Genomic DNA, 18,750 nt, shown 5'->3' with positions numbered 1-18,750 from the left:
AAAGGGAATATACTGTAACCTAACATTGGAACTCTGAAGGATGTTTAGCTGATAGCTTGCGTTATATCTGACAAATGCAGAGCGTCACTGTTTCCCCTGAAATTTTAAAATACCCCACAACGTACCTGTGAATTCACTGCTGTTCCCCTTGGCACTTGGGCTCATGTTTTAAGAACCATGAGTGCATAGGAACCAGGAACCCATGAAAAGAAAACAGTTTGAGAATGTATAACACCATTAACAATGGGAACTTCTGGGTGATAGTATTACAGATCGTTTTACTTTCTTCTGTATACTTTACTGAAAAATCAATAGTGACTATGCATTACTTTTTACAATCAAGAAAAACAAATGATTAGGCAACCACCAGACTGCCAAAAATTACAGGTGTCGCATGCCTGTAACGCCAGCAGTTTGGAAGGCTGAGGCAGGAGGATCACAAGTTCAAAGCCAGCCTCAGCAAAAGTGAGGCACTACGCAGTTCAGTGAGACTCTGTCTCTAAATAAAATACAAAATAGGACTGGGGATGTGGCTCAGTGGCCGAGTACCCCTGAGTTCAATCCCCAGTACCAAAAAAATAAAAAATAATAAAAAGTCTGGCAATATCAAGTGTTGTTACAGATGTAGAAAAACAGGAACACTTATGCACCTCTAGGGTGAATATTAACTTATACAACCACTTTGGAAAACAGTTTCATATTAGCTAATAAAATTGAAGATAAATAAGATTCATGATTTTTTAGTTCAATTACTATTTATAGACCCTAAAGAAAATTATGTGTGTATATGCCATGAATATAAATGAATATGTATGTCCAAGAATATCCATTGCAACATCCTAATAGCCCCAGGTGTAAGTAACCCAATGCTTGTTTATAATAGAATAGATCATTGTAGTGTATATGTTCAATGGGATTCAAAGCTTTGTTAGTCTCTCTCCATGGCCATAACAAATAGCTGATCCTCAGCTGAAAAGGAGGAAGGCTTGGCTTACAGTTTCAGAAGTTTCAGTCCATGATCAGTTGGCTGCAAGACTTTGGGGCCTGTTGTGGGAGTGAATGGCAGAGCAAACCGCTCACCTCATGAGAGCCAGGAAGTAAAGAAAGAGACAGGAAAAGACTGGGGTTCCAATATCTAGCGCCTTCAGGGGAATGCCCCCAGCGAGCTAATTTCTTACCACCAGTCCCCACCTCCTAGACTCCACTACCTTTTAATAGAGCCATGGGCTGGGGACCAAGTCTTCAACACCTGGGCCTTTGGGGACATTCAAGACCTGAACTATAGCAATAACTAAAAGTGGAAATGAATGAACTATGGCAGCATGCAGTATGATGGGTAAATTTTAGCAAAATAAAGCTGACATAAAGAAGTAAGGAGCAGCCAGGTGTGGTGGCTCATAACTGTGATTCCAGCTATTCAGGAGGCTGAGGCAAGAGGATCCAGAGTTTGAAGTCAGCCTGGGCAGCACAGAGAGAAGCTGCCTCAAAACAAAACAACAGGGCTGGGGAGATAGCTCAGCTGGTAGAGTGCTTACCTCGCAAGCACAAGGCCCCGAGTTCAATCCCCAGTACCGCAAAAAAACACAACAAAAAGGGACATCGTGAAAATCATAAGGTAAATCAGTAGAGGAAAATCATAAGGTAAATCAGTAGAGGAAAGGGATCGGGGAGGGAGGGGAATGTGCTGGGGGGTGATATTGGCTAAATCATACCATTTTATTGCATCATGTATGAATGTGTAACAACAAATCCCATTATCTAATGATAATGCATCAATGAAAACTTTGGAAAGAGAAAATTAAGGAACAAAATGATAAAAAGAATGCCTCCATTTAGAAAGGAATAACATGCAAAACCAGAATAGATTGTTTCTGGATGGGTTGATCCAGCCACACTTGCTATCTCTTGAAGACAAGGAGGGGAAGTAATGGGCGATAGGATCCTTTCATCTTCAACTTTGCAAGATAATGTGGTTGTGGGAATCTGTGGGAGTTGCCATGTTTCTCAGGGAAGTAGGAAACAAGGCTCTCAGTTGAGAGTGTGATTAGGAAGGAGGCTTGGAGGAGGTTTGAGAAGAGAGGGAGTGCGATTGCCTGGAAAATAGACTTATGATTCTCAGACAGCAACAAGGGCCCACTTAGGGTTTCAAGTCCTGAATTTAAAATGAATGCAAACTGCAGAATTAGGTGTTTTTCTTCTGGGTACAAACTGATAAATATACACAATGATCACAGAAATGGTTTTATATTCTAATTTTAAAAATCAAGTCAGTATGAAAAGTTAAATACTCCTGTCACCACCAGCACCTCACCCTTAGCCACCAGCCCAATTATACATAGGAAACTTAATTTCTTCTGTAACTTTCCAGTTTTTCTCTGAGCAAAACCAAGGATGTTATTTCTTTCATTTCTTTTTTTCAATTTACTTTAGTTGTACACGGACACAGTATCTTTATTTTATTTATTTACATTTTATGTGGTGCTGACCTAGTGCCTCACACATGCTAGGCAAGCCCTCTACCACTGAGACACAACCCCAGCCCTATTTCTTTCTTTATTATGCAAACAATAGCATAGTATACAACATGCACTGTCTGGCTTTTTTTTTTTTTTTTCATTGAATCCTATAACTCAGAGATATTTCCATGTTAGTACAATGAAAGCTTTCCTGTTTGATTCCACTGTGTGGTTGTACAATGGTTTATGTAACCATTGGTTTATGTATCTGTCCTATAAGACAGATACTCAGATTATTTCCAATCTTTTGCTATTATAAACAGTGCTGATGGTATATATCTATTTGTTCATTGTCCCTCTCATTATAATGGCCTGTGAGGGTAAGAAGTTTGTGGGTCTAGTCACTGGTTACTTCAGGTCCAAAACAACATGGCATACAGTAAGTGCTCAATAAATGCACAAATGAATGAAATAAGGTATCCTCAAATACTCTATTTTCAGTACTCTTGCATGCTCCACTTTTCTAGTTTTCTCCACTGCTTGGTGCAGTTTAGTCATTGTATTAGGGTTCTCTAGAGGAACAGAATCAACAGGAGGTATGATTATAAAAAGGGAGTTTATTAGGTTGGCTTACATGACCAGAAACTGAATAGTTCAAAATGGTTGTCTACAGGCTAGAGAGCTGGAAGAACCAGTAGCTGCACAGTCTAAGAGGCGGAAACCCCAGAACAAGAGGGATCAACAGTGCTACCCTAGTCTAAGACCAAGGCTTCTGGAAACTCCCTGGAATATCACTGGCAGAGTCCACTTTGGAAGAGTAAAGAAGCAAGAATCTGATATCCTTAGCCAATTGAAGCAGCAATCAAGAACCTGTTTAAGAAGAGTTGACCTTGCATCTGCATCTGCTTCCTTGTTCTTCCAGCTTTTATTCCATCCAAGCCACCATCCTATTGGGCAGCGCTGCCCACGCTTAGGGAGGGTCTCCACTTCAGTTCACCATCCCACATGCCAGTCATTCCTAGACATGCTCTTATGGACACACCCAGAAGCCTCTTAATCATCAGCATCTCTTAATCCAATCAAGTCGACAATTCAATTTAACCATTACAGTCATATTAGAGGGATTTAAGATGAAGCCCTGGTGAAGCTAGAACTAGGCAAATCTAATGAATGCCCCTACTTCTCCTTTATAAACAACACTATAATGAATAATTGTCTACACACTTCATTTCATATGTAGGTATTTCACATAAGTGCAGATATGTCTTTAGGGATACAGTTCTTCCTTTAAATTTTATTTTATTTATTCTTAGTTATACATGATAGTAGAATCCATTTTGATAGAATCATACAAGCATAGGATATATCATATTCTAATTTGGACCCCATTCTTTTTTTAAATTTTTTTAATTTTTTAATTCTAATTAGTTGTACCTGACAGTAGAATGCATTTATACATTTTGATATATCATACATAAATGGAGTGTAATCTCTCATTTTTCTGATTATACATATTGCAGGATCACATCAGTCATGCAGTCATATATGTACATGAGGTAATAATGTCTGTTTCACTCTACTCTCCTACCTACCCCCATACCCCTTTCCCCTCCCTTCATTCCCCTCTACCTAATCTAAAGTAAGTCTATTCTTTCCTAGTCCCCCCGCCCCACTTATGAATTAGCATCCACATATCAGAGAAAACATTTGGGCACGATGGTGGGGTTCACTTAGGTAATTTCATATGTGTACATAGGAAAATTATGTTAGATTTATTCTACTGTCTTTCCTATTCCTATCATCCCTCCATTCCTTTCATTCCCCTTTGTCTAATTTTATTCCCATCGCCTCCTTTATTGTGGTTTAGCTTCCACATATCAGCAAATTCAATCTTTGGTTTTTTGGAATTGGCTTATTTCTCTTAGCATGATATTCTCTAGATCCTTCCATTTGTGAAGGGTTGACATGTTTGACTCCATGGAAATGCTATAGGCCAGGCTCTATGGGCGATAAAGACTAACAGACTCCATTTTACCTTGAGACTCCATTTTGTGTAGGAAATGCTTCTCCCATGGGAACGCCCCACCTCTGTTTCCATCAACAGTTGCTTATCTTGACTTGTTCGGTAATACAAAATGATGAAATGACAATTTTTGTATAATGAAAAATTGTTCTCTTTTTGATTCCTACTTTCCTAAACAATGTACCATGTTAATGGTGATGTCAACAGTGATTGTTTAGATGTTGGTAACCATTCTTCAGTTTGTACCTAACTAAGTAAGGTTCATTTTGACCTACTTCCCCCTCTGCTAATGATTTCAGATCCCATGATATTAGTTTGTAATTTTGAATCATAGCAACAGACACTTATGATTGGTGTACTGATTTATGGTATACAAACCCCTGCAATCCTATCGTCAGAGCTGTTCTCCGAATAGCCATTTTTTGGGCATTGTGTGAGACAGTCAGCCAGTCAGCTTAATAAAGACTCTCAAATTTGGGACTTCACAGTGGTGATTGGTCTGTTCCTAAGTTGCACTCCACAACACATTTACTGGCAAATGTCATAAAGTCATTCTTCTTTAAGACTGAGTAATATTACATTGTGTATATAGACCACATTTTCTTTAACCATTCATCGGTTGATGGGCATCTAGGTTGGTTCCATAGCTTACCTATGAATTGAGTGCTATAAACATTGATGTGGCTGTCACTGTAGTATGCTGATTTTAAATCTTTTGGATATATGTAGAGGAATGGGATGACTGGGTCAAATGGTGGTTCTATTCCTAGTATTTTGAGGACTCTCCGTACTTCTTTCCAGAATGGTTGCACCATATTGCAGTCTGATCAGACACGTTCGAGTGATCCCCTTTCCCCACATCCTCGCCAACATTTATTGTTACTTGTATTCTTGATAATTGCCATTCTAACCAGAGTAAGATGGAATCTCAGTGTAGTTTTAATTTGCTTTTCTCTAATTGCTAGAGATGTTGAACATTTTTCATGTATTTGTTGATCATTCATATTTATTCTTTTGAGTGCTGAGAACATAGCCCATATTTCTTCTTTTGAGAAGGGTCTGTTCAGTTCTTTTGCCCATTTATTAATTGGGTTATTTGTGGGATACAGTTCTTATAAGAGGACTTGCTGGGTCAAAGTGAATTTGTATTTTTGATAAACTATTGCCCAGTTACTCTCCAAAGTGATTACACCATTTTTATACTCCAGCAGCAATAGATAAGGATCCCTTTATCATGATGACATTGACCACAGAATATATTGGGAAACTTGTATTTTTGCCAAGCTGATAGGTGATAAGACATTTCAGCGAACTTTTAGTTTGCATGTCTCTTATTAGGAGAGAGATTAAGCACCATTTTATATGTTCAAGGGCCATTTGAATTATTTTTGTAAAAACTGGTCATGTACTTTGCCCATTTTTCTATCAGGTTGTTGGTCATTTTCATCTGGACATTAAGAAGCTCTATGTAAGGGTAACTATATAGAAACTTGCCCACTAATAAACATGGCTTTATCAGTGTCCTGGAATCCAACTTATTTCAGATGAACAACTGTTCCTTTTGGTAAAGAACTGGAAGGGAGGCAGAAAAGGAGTGGAAGCTTTGGCTTCATTTATAACTCAAATACAGTTCAAAAACAACAATTCATTTTGAAAGGAAATTAGATCAAATGCAGGAAATTAGATCAAATGCAGGTGGACTCCCTTGTATCATTCTTCCTTCTGCTCCAAATTCCAGTGAAATAAGTGATAGAAAATACCATTTGTGAGTCAGAATTCCCAGACGATTAAAAAGTTGAAGGAACCAGAAAACTAGAGGGAGGGGGGAAACAGCCCAAAGTCCTAAATAGAAGGTTACTATTATAGCACTTCTAACAAAGTTCCAGAGTTATACAAGACCACAGGAGGTTCTGACAGAAATGATCAGGACAAATAATTTTAAAGTTTTATTTGAAGGAGTTGGGACAATTAGGCCTTTTTCCTTCCTCAGTCCATTGAGTTTCTGGTAGCTGCCATGTTTGCTCTATGATGGATCCCTGAAAACTGGTTTCTCAATAAAATAAACACTCCACTAGATGAGAACTTATGGCATAAATGCCAGGACAGGAAAGGGCAGCAGAACAAAGCCCAAGGTAACTTTAGAAATACATGGAAGACCACCAGCACACTTACTCTTCAACCTAACCAATGCAGTAAGACAAAAATATGAGGTGAAAATGTGGGAGAAAAATAAGAAAAAGTACCATTATTTGCATATGATGAGGTCACCTACCTAGAAAATGCAGAAAAGCTGAAAAGGTATTAGAATGAGAGGTTTCAGAAAACTTGTTAAACTATAAAGTTCACTTCCAAAAACTCCATAGCTTTCTTACATTTAATCAGTTACCAGTTAAAATTTTAATTAAAAATATATTCACACTGGGCACAGTGGTGCACACCTGTAATCCCAGCAGCTCCAGAGGCTGAGGTAGGAGGATCGTGAGTTCAAAGCCAGCCTCAGCGATGGCGAGGTGCTAAGCCACTCAGTGAGACCTGGTCTCTAAATAAAATACAGAATAGGGCTAGGGATGTGACTGAGTGGTTGAGTGTCCCCAAGTTCAATCCCTGGTACCAATAAATAAATAAATATATGTATATATATTTATAAAAATATATATGTATTTTATATATATATGAGTATATATATGAGTGTGTGTGTATATATATATATATATATATATATATATATATAGTCACAATAGTGAAAACAAACAAACCACTAGAAAAATCTAAACACCTATGAATCAGGCCTCACAAGAAGTAGGCAAAATCCACAGGAAGACACACTGCTGCTGACCTGCTAAATCTTCTCATGGGCTTGAAGTTGGTAAGCTGCTCCATCTTTCCTTGGTTCCTCTACTGGTGCCTCTGACCCTGGACCAGGTATGTGTGGTCAGCTCTTTGATGAAGGCTTTGGCTTCTGCAAGATACTTGTCTGTCCCCAGGATCAAAGATGGTAGAAACTAACGAGTTTCCATCTGTCTTCATGGGGTCCCAGCTTACGTGTGGGGCTTGCATCATTTTTGATCTCTTCCACTTTGTATCCATCTTCCCTTCCTGCTGGCTTACTCCAGCATCAGATACAGCAACAAGGAGAGATTTATTACCCAGCTCCCACAAGTGTGTAAACCAGTTCCCTGTACTGAATATATATGAAAATGTACACACCTAATCCCCAGTGGTTCTGCTTCTCTGGATGAAGCCCAATCAATACAGTACATTTCAAAGGTTAAGCATAAAGCAAATGGTATAAATTATACTACATGGGCAGAAGTGTGCTCTTAGGAAAAAGGTCATTGTTGATCTGTAGGACCAGAAAAGATAATATTTCTGAAAATTTTTGGAAAATTTTTCTGTCTAAATCAGTCTCAGTTACTGTTTCAGAATTATAGATGTCAATAATCCAAATTTCATAGTATACACAGAATTACTTTAAATGTTAACCCAACTTCCTTTCACCCAACTTCCTGTGTCATCTCAGACAATACAAGTCAGTAAATAAATCATAGTATGATTTGCAATAGCACAAAATAAAGCACAGAAGCTTGGAATCAGATTCAAAATACTGACCCCTTCAGTTATTAGCTGAGTCTTTAAACAGGTTCCTTTTCTCGGTTTGCTCAATTATAAAATGTGGACAAAATACTGCCTGTCTTATAGTATTGTAGGGAATATTACATATAAAACTCTTTAGCAAAATGCTTATTACAAAGCAAAAAATCAACATTAGTAATTATTGTTTTAGTCATTCTATGTCACAAAAAATGTATTTTTCAAATAGCCAAATGTTTACAGTCTGCAGTCTACAATATCCAACTCTTTTTTAATATTTCTTATATTTATTCTTTTTTTTCTGTTTATACTCTGCGTGCTTTAACACTGAACTACATCACCAGATCTTTATATTTTTAATTTTCAGACAGGGTCTTGCGAAATTGCTTAGAGCCTTGCTAATTTGCTGAGGCCAGCCACAAAACTTGTGATCCTCCTGCATCAGCCTCCAGAGTCGCTGGGATTACAGGCATGTGACACAGCCCAGTCCACATTTCTATGTTTTTTGTTTGTTTGTTTGTTTTGCGGGCTGGGGATCGAACCCAGGGCCTTGCGCTTGCAAGGCAAGCGCTTTACCAACTGAACTATCTCCCCAGCCCATTTCTATGGTTTTAAAAGACAATATTTTCTGATTGCCATCACCTTAGTAATTACAGGCAATACTTAGATAATGATTATTGTATGCCAAGCGATGTTCTAAGAGTTTACCATAAACTAAATAACTTAGTCCAATGAAAACAACCTTATGGCATAGGTGCTACAGCTTCCCCAAGTTGAAGTGTCTGAGGCATGGGGCTATTAAACAACTTGACGAAGGTCCTTAGGTGGCTCTGGACTTCTTGATAAGCCCTTGGTTCTTGCCATTCGCTCCCTCTACCTACCCTCAGAGACAGTCATTGGGACGTACACAATATCTACAAATAAGGATTTAATTGTTCTTTCCCGGACTGAACATTTGCTAAATTCTATCAAACTCTTGATTCCTAATTTTCTAACTTGATAATACTATGAAAAACATTTTCACTAACTGGAAAAGGACCTCTTATGTGCCAGGCACAGAGGGTGAATAGGAGGAATGAAGGATGGGGTAAAAAGGTAACACATGACTAAAAGGTAAATTATGATCGCTTTACTCAAGGAGCTTACACTTACTGACTTATAACTAATCTCATTTTTTTTTAATAATTTGTGTTAAACTGTGCTTGAAGCATATGATTAACATGAGTCCCAGGAAGGAATGCATTCCTGGAGTGGAACAGGAAAAAACGCACTGTCGTGCTCCTCCAGTGCTTAGTTGGGTGTTCATGCATAGGAAGAACCTGAATTCTAAAGTTTTGTGGTCAAGGGTAGAGGAGACTGCTTGAGGTGGGGCACCTCAGCCTACTCTATCAGTAGTCTGGGATTCGGAGACTACCCCTCAGGCCCATCTGTATTCCACTCTTCCATATTCATTTCAAGTAAGTGGGAAAAAAATGTCCACAAATGGCCTCTCTATGAATGTTTCTGTAAGCTTTATTTTGTAATAGCCCCAAACTACGAATAATCCAAATGCCCATCAATAGGTGAATGAACAAACTGGTATATCCATAATATGCAATACTGCACAGCAGAAAAAAGGAATTGACTCTTGATACATGCAGCAACATAGATAAATTTCAAGTGTGTAGGCTGTTCACCAGAAAAATCAACCATGTAATTACAGAGTTGAAAATTTCAGCCACACTCCCCAATATCTGGGGAAGAAAAAGGAACTGCAGTTCAATCATGTGACCAATAATATTTGCACAATGAAACCCCAAATAAAAAATCAGGGCTATAGAGCCCAGAGGAGCTTCCTGCTGGTCAACACTTGATACGCTGGGAGGGTGACACACCTGAATTTCAAGAGAAGAAGGCCTGGAAGCGCTATAACTCCCTTGCCTGTGTGTCCCTTTCATTCAGCAGTTCCTTAGTCATATCCTTCATGGTACAATTGCAATCATAAATCATAACTACCACCTCTTCAGTGAGTTCTGTTAGCTATTCTGGCAAATTACCAAAGCTGAGGGATTGCAGGAAACTCTGAATTTGTAGTTAGTTTGGCAGAAATGTGGGTAGCCTAAGAATACAACTTTGCAGTTGGCATTGCCCTCTAACTTGTGGGATTTTATTGAATTGAGGAATATCCAAGAGGTGTCACTGGTATCAGAACGGCCCTATCTTTGGTTTACTGATTCTTCCGTCTGCTCCAATTTGGTGTTATATCCCCTAGTGAAATTTTTACTCAGTTATACTACTCAGCAACAGGTTTATGTTTGGTTCCCTTTTATACTTCCCTTCTCTTTTTGCTATTCCTATTTTTGAGATATCAAGCTCCTAGTTTCCTTAGTTCTTTGTTAATGGTTCCCTTTATCTCTTTGAGTATACCTAAGACAGTTGCTTTAAAGTGTTTCTCAGGGAAGTCGGTTAACTGGGGTTCTTCAAGGACAATTTTTACTGATCATTTTAATTTTCCTGTGAATGTGCTATCTGTACTTAAGTATACATCTGGTAACTCTGTATTGAACACTGAACATTTTGTTTTTTTTTTTTTTGTTTTTTTGTTTTTAAAATAGCATTTATTTTTTAAATGTTAATGTGTGCATTACAGGAAAAATAAAAACACAAGCAAAGAACAAAGTCATTCAGTCACAAGCAGCTTAGTTGGACGTGTCCCTCCAGGTCGTGCATATACATACACAACATCCCATTTGTGATTGAGATTGTAGTGTGTATCATGCTTTTCCACACATCATGAATACTCACCAATTCAAAATCCCAAAGCTACATGAGTATTTTTGATAACCAAGAATACACTATACCAACTCAATCTGTTATCCTTTCTTGGGGACAAAAATTTCATTGAAGACAGAAATGGCAACAGGCCTCTAGGATAGACATATTGGCAGAGTTACAACTAAAATAATGCATTCCCTTAATGCTCAATTTAAAATGAGACAAAGCAACAGGATACACCAAGCTTGTTTCATTACCAGATTTCTACTAAAGTATTAGCAAGAATGCATGTTCCCAGTGAATTAAAGTATTCCTATAGTATAGCCAGAAGATGCACACACCAGTGGCTCACATGGAAATGTCAATCCTTGAGCACTTGCTCCTGTGTCTCCCTGTGTGCGCCCCTGTGCCCCTTTGCTGCCAGCCTAACGAGCAAGTCCTGATACACAAAGCCCAGAGACAAAGCAATTCCATGTCCCAGATGCATCTTTTCTATCAATTATAACTAAAAGTTATTTACAAATTGGCTAATTCACTAGCTCTACTTTTTATGATTCACTGTTACCCTCAGGACATCTAGAAAGCTTAGATGTTGTGAAATAAAGTATGAACTTTGTGCACAATAAACACAAGTACTTTACCAAAAATGCATATAGATCTATGGTTATAATCTAAACCTGCCTTCCAGATATGGAGCTACTAGCAAAGAGCATGTCCCCTCACCCTTTCTCTTCTCCCTCAGCACCATTTCAGTGACTAAATTCAGGACTACCCTTAGCTCCAAGAGGTGGATTAACAAGGGTCATTCCCAGAAGACAGTTCTTCCTAAAAACTAACAAGGATATTTATAGGGATTATTTTGCTACTTCTAACAAACTTTGGGCATTAGGACTTATCCTTTAATACCCAGCAATACTAACTAAAATGCACATATAACAATGGCTAGACAATCGGAACTAATCTAAGGGCACAGAGTGCTTCTCTATGCATACTTTCTCATTCCCCCACCCACCACCCAGTGAATCTTCCACATATTCTCCAAGACATCAAGTTCAACAATTCCATTCTCCTAAATGGCAACCATTCCTATACAGTAACAAAAAATACTTAAAAGGCATTACTTTAGTCCTTAACTTTTACCATGTGTTGTGCACCTTTAAACATCTAGAAACACTAGATGTTTCCAACAAGGACCTAAGTTTTAAACTATACATACAGTAGCACTGAATAAACTGCAACTTACTGAACAAAGGCTACACTCTGAAGCAAAACCCCCTCTTTTTAAAGGCTAGAATTTGAAAGTGTCTTCCAAACAAGAACATTCTGGCCTAGAACCCTTCCCCTTCTAGTTTCTTATCAACATAGGGGTCAGATATATGCATCTGTAATGCTGAGAGATGACTAACAATTTCACTTCCTAAGTGGTTTTAAGAACAGTCTTTCCTATGAATTTAACATGAAGTATACTCAATGTGTTAGTTTACTAACTCTACTTGTCATACACTGGCAACCTGTTTAACATCTAGATAGACTAGATGTAAATTAGGACTTGTGTCCTTTATATACACTATTTACATAGTAAAACAAAACTCAGATATAAGAGACAATGGTCAATCTTGCTTCACAGAAAATACGTTGGTATAAAGCCCTTTGCATTTTCTTTTCCTTCTTCCTCCCTGAACAGCACAAATACAACGTGTACTGCTCAGAGAACTGTTTTGATCATTCCATTTCTAAAAGACAGTTATTTCATTATGGATTTTAACAAAAAGATATCTACAAAATGTTTTATTTACTACCTCTACTTTTAACATACTTTGTGCACTTCTAAACATCTAGAAAGACTAGATGTTTCAAATAAGGACTTAAGTTTGTCCACTATGTACATAGTAGTGTTAAATAAACTACACACATGTAACAATGGTTACATCTGAAAGTGTCTTCTAAGTAGGATCACTCTGGCCTAGAATCCTTCATTTCTTCCACTTCTTTCTCCCATGTCACATGTGCCACATCTGAGTGTCACATGATGTTATAATTTCACTTCCAAAAGTCCTTTTCAGAAGACTGCCTTTCTATGAATTTTAACACAAAGTGTACAAAATGTGTTAGTTTACTAACTCTACTTTTGTCATACATTGGCAACCTCTTTAATATCTAGAGACTAGATATTATAAAATTAGGACTCCTTTGTCCAGTATATATACAATATATACAGCACAGCAAAGTTAAATGAAATGCACATCACAGGGCAATGGGTAAGCTGAGGTTTTCTAGCACACTCTTAACAAAACATCCTTGCAACTTCTTCCCTCCCACCTCCCTCAACCCAGTGAACAAGTACAGACAGTATTCTGTTCAGAGGTGGCTTAACAATCCCAAACAGTATTTCCCATCACTTTTTAAAAGCTATTTACAAAGTTTTAATTCTACCACTTCTACTTTTAAATATATCAAGCACTTCTAAATATATAGAAGGACTAGATATTCCACATAAGAACCTGTCCACTATGCACACAGCACTGGTAAATAAAATTGTACACGTAGCAATGGTTAGAATCTGAGGTATTTTCTAATATGACCATTTTGTCCTTGAACCTTTCTATCCTCGCATCCCTCTCTTTCAGTCCAGTGGACAATTACAGGCATATGTAACGCTTAGAGATGGCTGAACAAATTCATATTCAAAAGTCATTTACAGAGGACAAGCTTCCCCATGAATTTCAACACAAAGTGTACAAAATGTGCTAATTTTACTAACTACTTGGTCATACACTGGCAACCTCCTTAACATCTAGAGACTAGATGTTGCAAAACTGGGACTCATTTGCCCATTATATACACTATATACACAGCAAAACAAAATGCACGAAACAAAGAAAATTGATGTCTGAAAATGTCCCAGGTATGAACACACTAACATTTTACCTTTTGCAATTGCTTCCCTCCCACCTCCTCCACATCACTGAACAAGTGCAGACAGTACTATACTGCTCACAGAGGAGGTTTAACAGTTCCCTTCCCCAAAAGACTATTTCATATGAATTTTAGCAAAAAGATATTTACAAAGTGATATTTTACTATCTCTACATTTAACATACATCGGGCACTTCTAAACATCTAGCCAGACTAGATGTTTCAAGTAAGGACTCAGTTTGTCCACTATGTACACGACAGTCTTGAATAAACTGCACACATGTAACAATAGTTTTAATTTTAAAATGTCTTCAAAATACGAGCATTCTGGCCTGTCACCGACCCAGTGGGCTATAATGCTCAAAATTTTCAGAATACAATCCTTCCTAGGAATTTTAACACAAAACATACAAAATTTGTTTACTAATTCTACTTTTGTCATACACTGGCAACCTCTTTAACATCTAGACAGACTAGATGCAGATTAGGATTCACTTGTCCTTTATATACACTATATACACAGCAAAGTAAAACAAAACCCATAGACATAAAGTACAAGTCTTAGCTCACGGTAGGCACACCCAAGGACCAGCACACAATGTACGACTCAAAAGGGGGTTTGGCTACTGCCCCCCCCCAAAAAAATTTCATAAGAATTTTAACAAAAAGAAATGTACAAAACGTGTTGCATGTTACCACTTCTACTTTTAACATATATCAGGCACTTTAGAACATCTAGAAGCCTAGATATTTCCAAAAAAGTACTTATCATTTTCAACTATCTATACAGTAATGAGGAATAAAATGCACACACAAAACAATGGTTACAATAGGAAAATGTCTTTGACATAAAATCAGTCTGCACAGGACCTCCTCCTCCTCACGGTCAGTCTTCTCCACGTCCTCCAACCCCCTTAACAAACGTGGACACGTGCAGCTCCAGAGATGGGCTAAGGAATCCATTCCAAAGCCACTTGCAGAAGACATTTCCGATTTTTAAAAACAAAAGGCCATTTACAAGACGTTATTTTCTAACCATCAGACCTCGGCAACCTCTTCACATTGAGATGTCCAGACGCAGCACGGTTTTAACAGGTTGGGGGCAAGTTGAGAGCAGCTTTTTCATATTATATACACAGGCCTTCTACACACGGCCAGGACCTCTCCCCAGGGTGGCGGCCACGCACGTGACGACCGCTTCTCTCGGGAGAACGCACACCAACCGCCCGAGGCCGCGAACCGTTCCACCCGTCGTCGTCTTCGGGGCTTCGCTCACCTTCTGGGACGGTTAAGGCCTTTGTTCGCCCGTCCCGACCGGGCGCGGTCTCGAGGAGCCGCCCCGAGCGGTCGCCGAGGGCCCTTGTCTGCGCGGCTCCTCTGTCCAACGCGCGGCCGAGCTTTGGCGCGTCCACTCTCCTCCGAGGGCCCTCGAAGCCCCTGCCGGCCTCCGCAGCGTCCGGGCGGCCGCCATTCTTCTCGCCCCGCCACGCCCGCCGCCACCCAAAGGCGCCACGAGCTCTGCGGCGGCTTCGGCTGGGACGAACAGGACTGGGCCACGAGACCCGGCCGCCCGCGGGGTCCGGGGGCCGGGATCCGACAGGTCGCCGCCGCCATCAGGTCATCCAGCCAGGGGAAGAGGCTCGCAGGTCCTTCACAGGCAGGGCCAGCCAGTGGGCAGTCGCAGCGGGAGCTCCGGATGTCTGCAGGGAAGAGGCCGCGGCCTGTCCCCGGGCCCCCCAGCTCACCCGCCGGCCGGAGGCCGGAGGGCCCCAGAGGGCCCGGAGAGCAGGCCGCACTCCGTTCCTCACCACGCTCTCGGCCGGAACTCGAACATTTTGAATATAGGGTGTGACAACTCAAGAAACTGACTTCTTCCCACTCCCCAGAGTTTGTTACTGTTGCTTGATAAGAATTGTTGTTTTTTGTTTGTTTATTTGCTCTGCTACACTATTTTTGTTAAGACAGGACCCTTTCTTGTGGGCGGATGTTGAAGCCTCTTAAGAGATTCACCTGGTGATTTGCAGAGATTTCCTTAAACATTTTTGACTCTTATGAACAATAGCACCACTAGAAATATTCATGTATAAATTTCTGTATAGACATATATTTTAATTTCTCTTGGAATACACCTAAGAATGGAATTGTTCTGTCATATGATAACTCTGTTTAACATTTTGAGAAACCACCAAATTGTTTTCCCTAGTGGTTGCACCATTTTGCATTCCTGCCATCAATGTATGAGGTTCCAATTTCTCCACATCCCCAGTGACACTGTTCATCTGCATTGTTCACAACCATTTAGTGCGTGTGTAGTGATATCTCCCTGTGGTTTTCATTTGTACTTATCTAATGGCTAAGATGTTGAGCATCTTTTCATGTGCTAATTGGTCATCTGTATAACATCTTTGGAGGAATAGCTATTCAAATTCTTTGTTCATTTAAAAAATAGCCAGGTGTAGCATACTTATAATCCCAGCTACTAAAAAGCCTGAGTTAGGAGAATTGCAAATTAAGAGGCTAGCCTGGGCAATTTGGAGAGATCCTATCCCAAAACACAATATTAAAAGGGTTGGGGATGTAGCTCATTGGTAGAGCACCTCTGGGTTCAATCTCTAGTAACACAAAATAAGTTTATTTTTATATCAATTTTAGGTTAAAGAAAAATACATAGAAGGTAGGATTCCTATAAATGCTGCCTCTGCAACAGAGTTTCTCTTATTATTAACATCAGACATTAGAGTAATAAATTTGTACACTATAAATGAATATTGATACATTATTAACTAAACTCCACATTGGAGTTCACTCTGGTTTGTCCAACTCTGTGGGCTTTGACAAATGTATAATGCCATGAATCCACTATCACTGTATCAGAGAGAGTAACTTCACTGCCCTAAAAATCCCCTTTGGTCTGCCTACTCCTCTTATCACAATCTGGAACTCCTTCCTGGCAGTCACTATACTTTTTTAAAGTCTGTGATTTTGCCTTCTCCAGAAAGTCATATATTTGGAATTACAGAAAATGTGACATTTTGAGACTGGATTCTTTCACTTTAAAATATGTATTTAAAGTTATATATACTCCATGTATATGTAATATGCCAAAGTACACTCTACTGTCATGTATATCTAAAAAGAAAAAATTTTTCAGAAAAGAAAAAGTTCTCAAAAGGCCTGGAAAATGGCAGGATGAGCACCCAGTACAAATCTGCTCCTCCACAGAATAGAAACAAAGCAACAGATGTGTAACTGTTTGAGAAGGTGAGTGGTCACGGGTAACCTTCGGAAATTGACAGCAGAGAAAATGAATCCTAGTAAAATTCAGAGAGTAACAAAGCAAGAGAAACAGAATACCCCAGCACCTGGCATTTGGCACCTCTCTTGGGGGTAAAGGTGAAAGAGTCAGAGCATGACTCAGAAGTCTGCCTCCCACACATACACAGCTTAAATTAAGGTGAGGGCTGGGGTTGTAGCTCAATGGTGGAGTGCTTGCTTGGCATGTGTGGGGACCTAGGTTGGATCCGCAGCACCACATAAAAAAATAAATGGATGAAATAAAGGTATTGTGTCCATCTACAACTGAAATATATTTAAAATAAATAAATAAATAAGAGAGCTGGAGTCTGCACAAGAAGCTAGCTTTGGAAAATCTCGCTGCATCTCTCAGCTATAGCCAAGACCATCTTGGAAAAATTCCCATTGTCTGAGATTATACTGCTCTTGAGGATCAGAAAATCAGGCACAAGCACATCTCCAGGTTTCTGTGGACACCTCCCTGCATTGACTGGGCAGAAGGCAGCCATCCAAGACCCTCTTGGCTTGGGGGAGTCTCTTGACACAAATCCCCAGAGAGTTTTATGCCACAGGAATGTGACAGGGAGATAAATAAAGGGCAATGCCCTCTGGAATCAGCAGTTTCAGCAAACCTGCCCTCTGTGACTGGGAACACCAGTAGTATGTAGTTACAGCTGGGGCCAAGTCTGAAGGCAGTGGGGTCAAGAGTAGCAGATCACTCAGTTTCTGCAAACCTCCTCCAGCATAGAACTTGGTAGTTCAATTGCTCCCCAGTCCTCAGAGGCTTTGGCCTTTGTCACACCCCTGGGCACATAGACTGAAAACCTCTGGAATGAACATAGACCTGGAGTGGGCTGCATTCTGCCCAAACTTGGTTGGCAAGAAGGTCTGATCCACCACCACCTAGGTTGCACAGACTCTTCCTGCTGGACACAGAACTAAAATCCTCCAGGGAAGAAAGAAACACTTATACGCTTATAAGCTGATCCTAAGGAAAGGTTCAGGAATGTTGTTAATGATTCATATCTGTGATATTTCTAAAGAGGAGTCATTCAGAGGTCCCCTCTTACGAAACCAGTAAACAAATGACATGAAGAAAATATTAGTAATGACTAAAAACATCATGTCTTTAACAAGTTCCTGGGGATAAATTACATATTCTGTATAACCTCACATTTGTGAATAGCAGAATTATACTGAAATAAAATACACTGAAATACCTCACCTTTTGTAGCTGAGAAATGAAATTGTAGGTGACTTCAATTTTTTAAATATTTTTAGGTTTTTCCCCAATTTTCCATGTTAATATAAAACTTCAGTAATTAAAATGTTATTTAATAAATATGAGCATTTGTTATGTATAATAAATAGCAAGCAGCTCATTAGTAGGCAAAGAAAAAATCTGACACGTCACTTTTTCCAAAGGAGCTTAGAGTTTAATAAGCAAATTCTTTTTATTTATTTATTTATTTTTAAGGAAAGGTGAAATAAATATAAAACCTCAGTTCATTGAATAGTATTTCCCCGGTGTCCATCACAGTGCTTTGGTAGAGAAGAGACAATAGCAAATATTTGGCAGTTCTGTTACCAAATAAAGAATGATGAATTCCAAGTTGACAGTGAAGTATCCCATGGGTCCCAGACTTTACCTGTTATTAAAAAGAGACACAAAGCCAGGCATGATGGTGCTTGCCTATAGTCCCAGCTACTTAGGAG

The sequence above is a fragment of the Sciurus carolinensis genome, chromosome 3 (assembly GCF_902686445.1).
Source record: "Sciurus carolinensis chromosome 3, mSciCar1.2, whole genome shotgun sequence".
Classification (NCBI taxonomy): domain Eukaryota; kingdom Metazoa; phylum Chordata; class Mammalia; order Rodentia; family Sciuridae; genus Sciurus; species Sciurus carolinensis.
The sequence above is the reverse complement of the archived record's forward strand: the minus strand, read 5'-3'. Positions refer to the sequence as shown.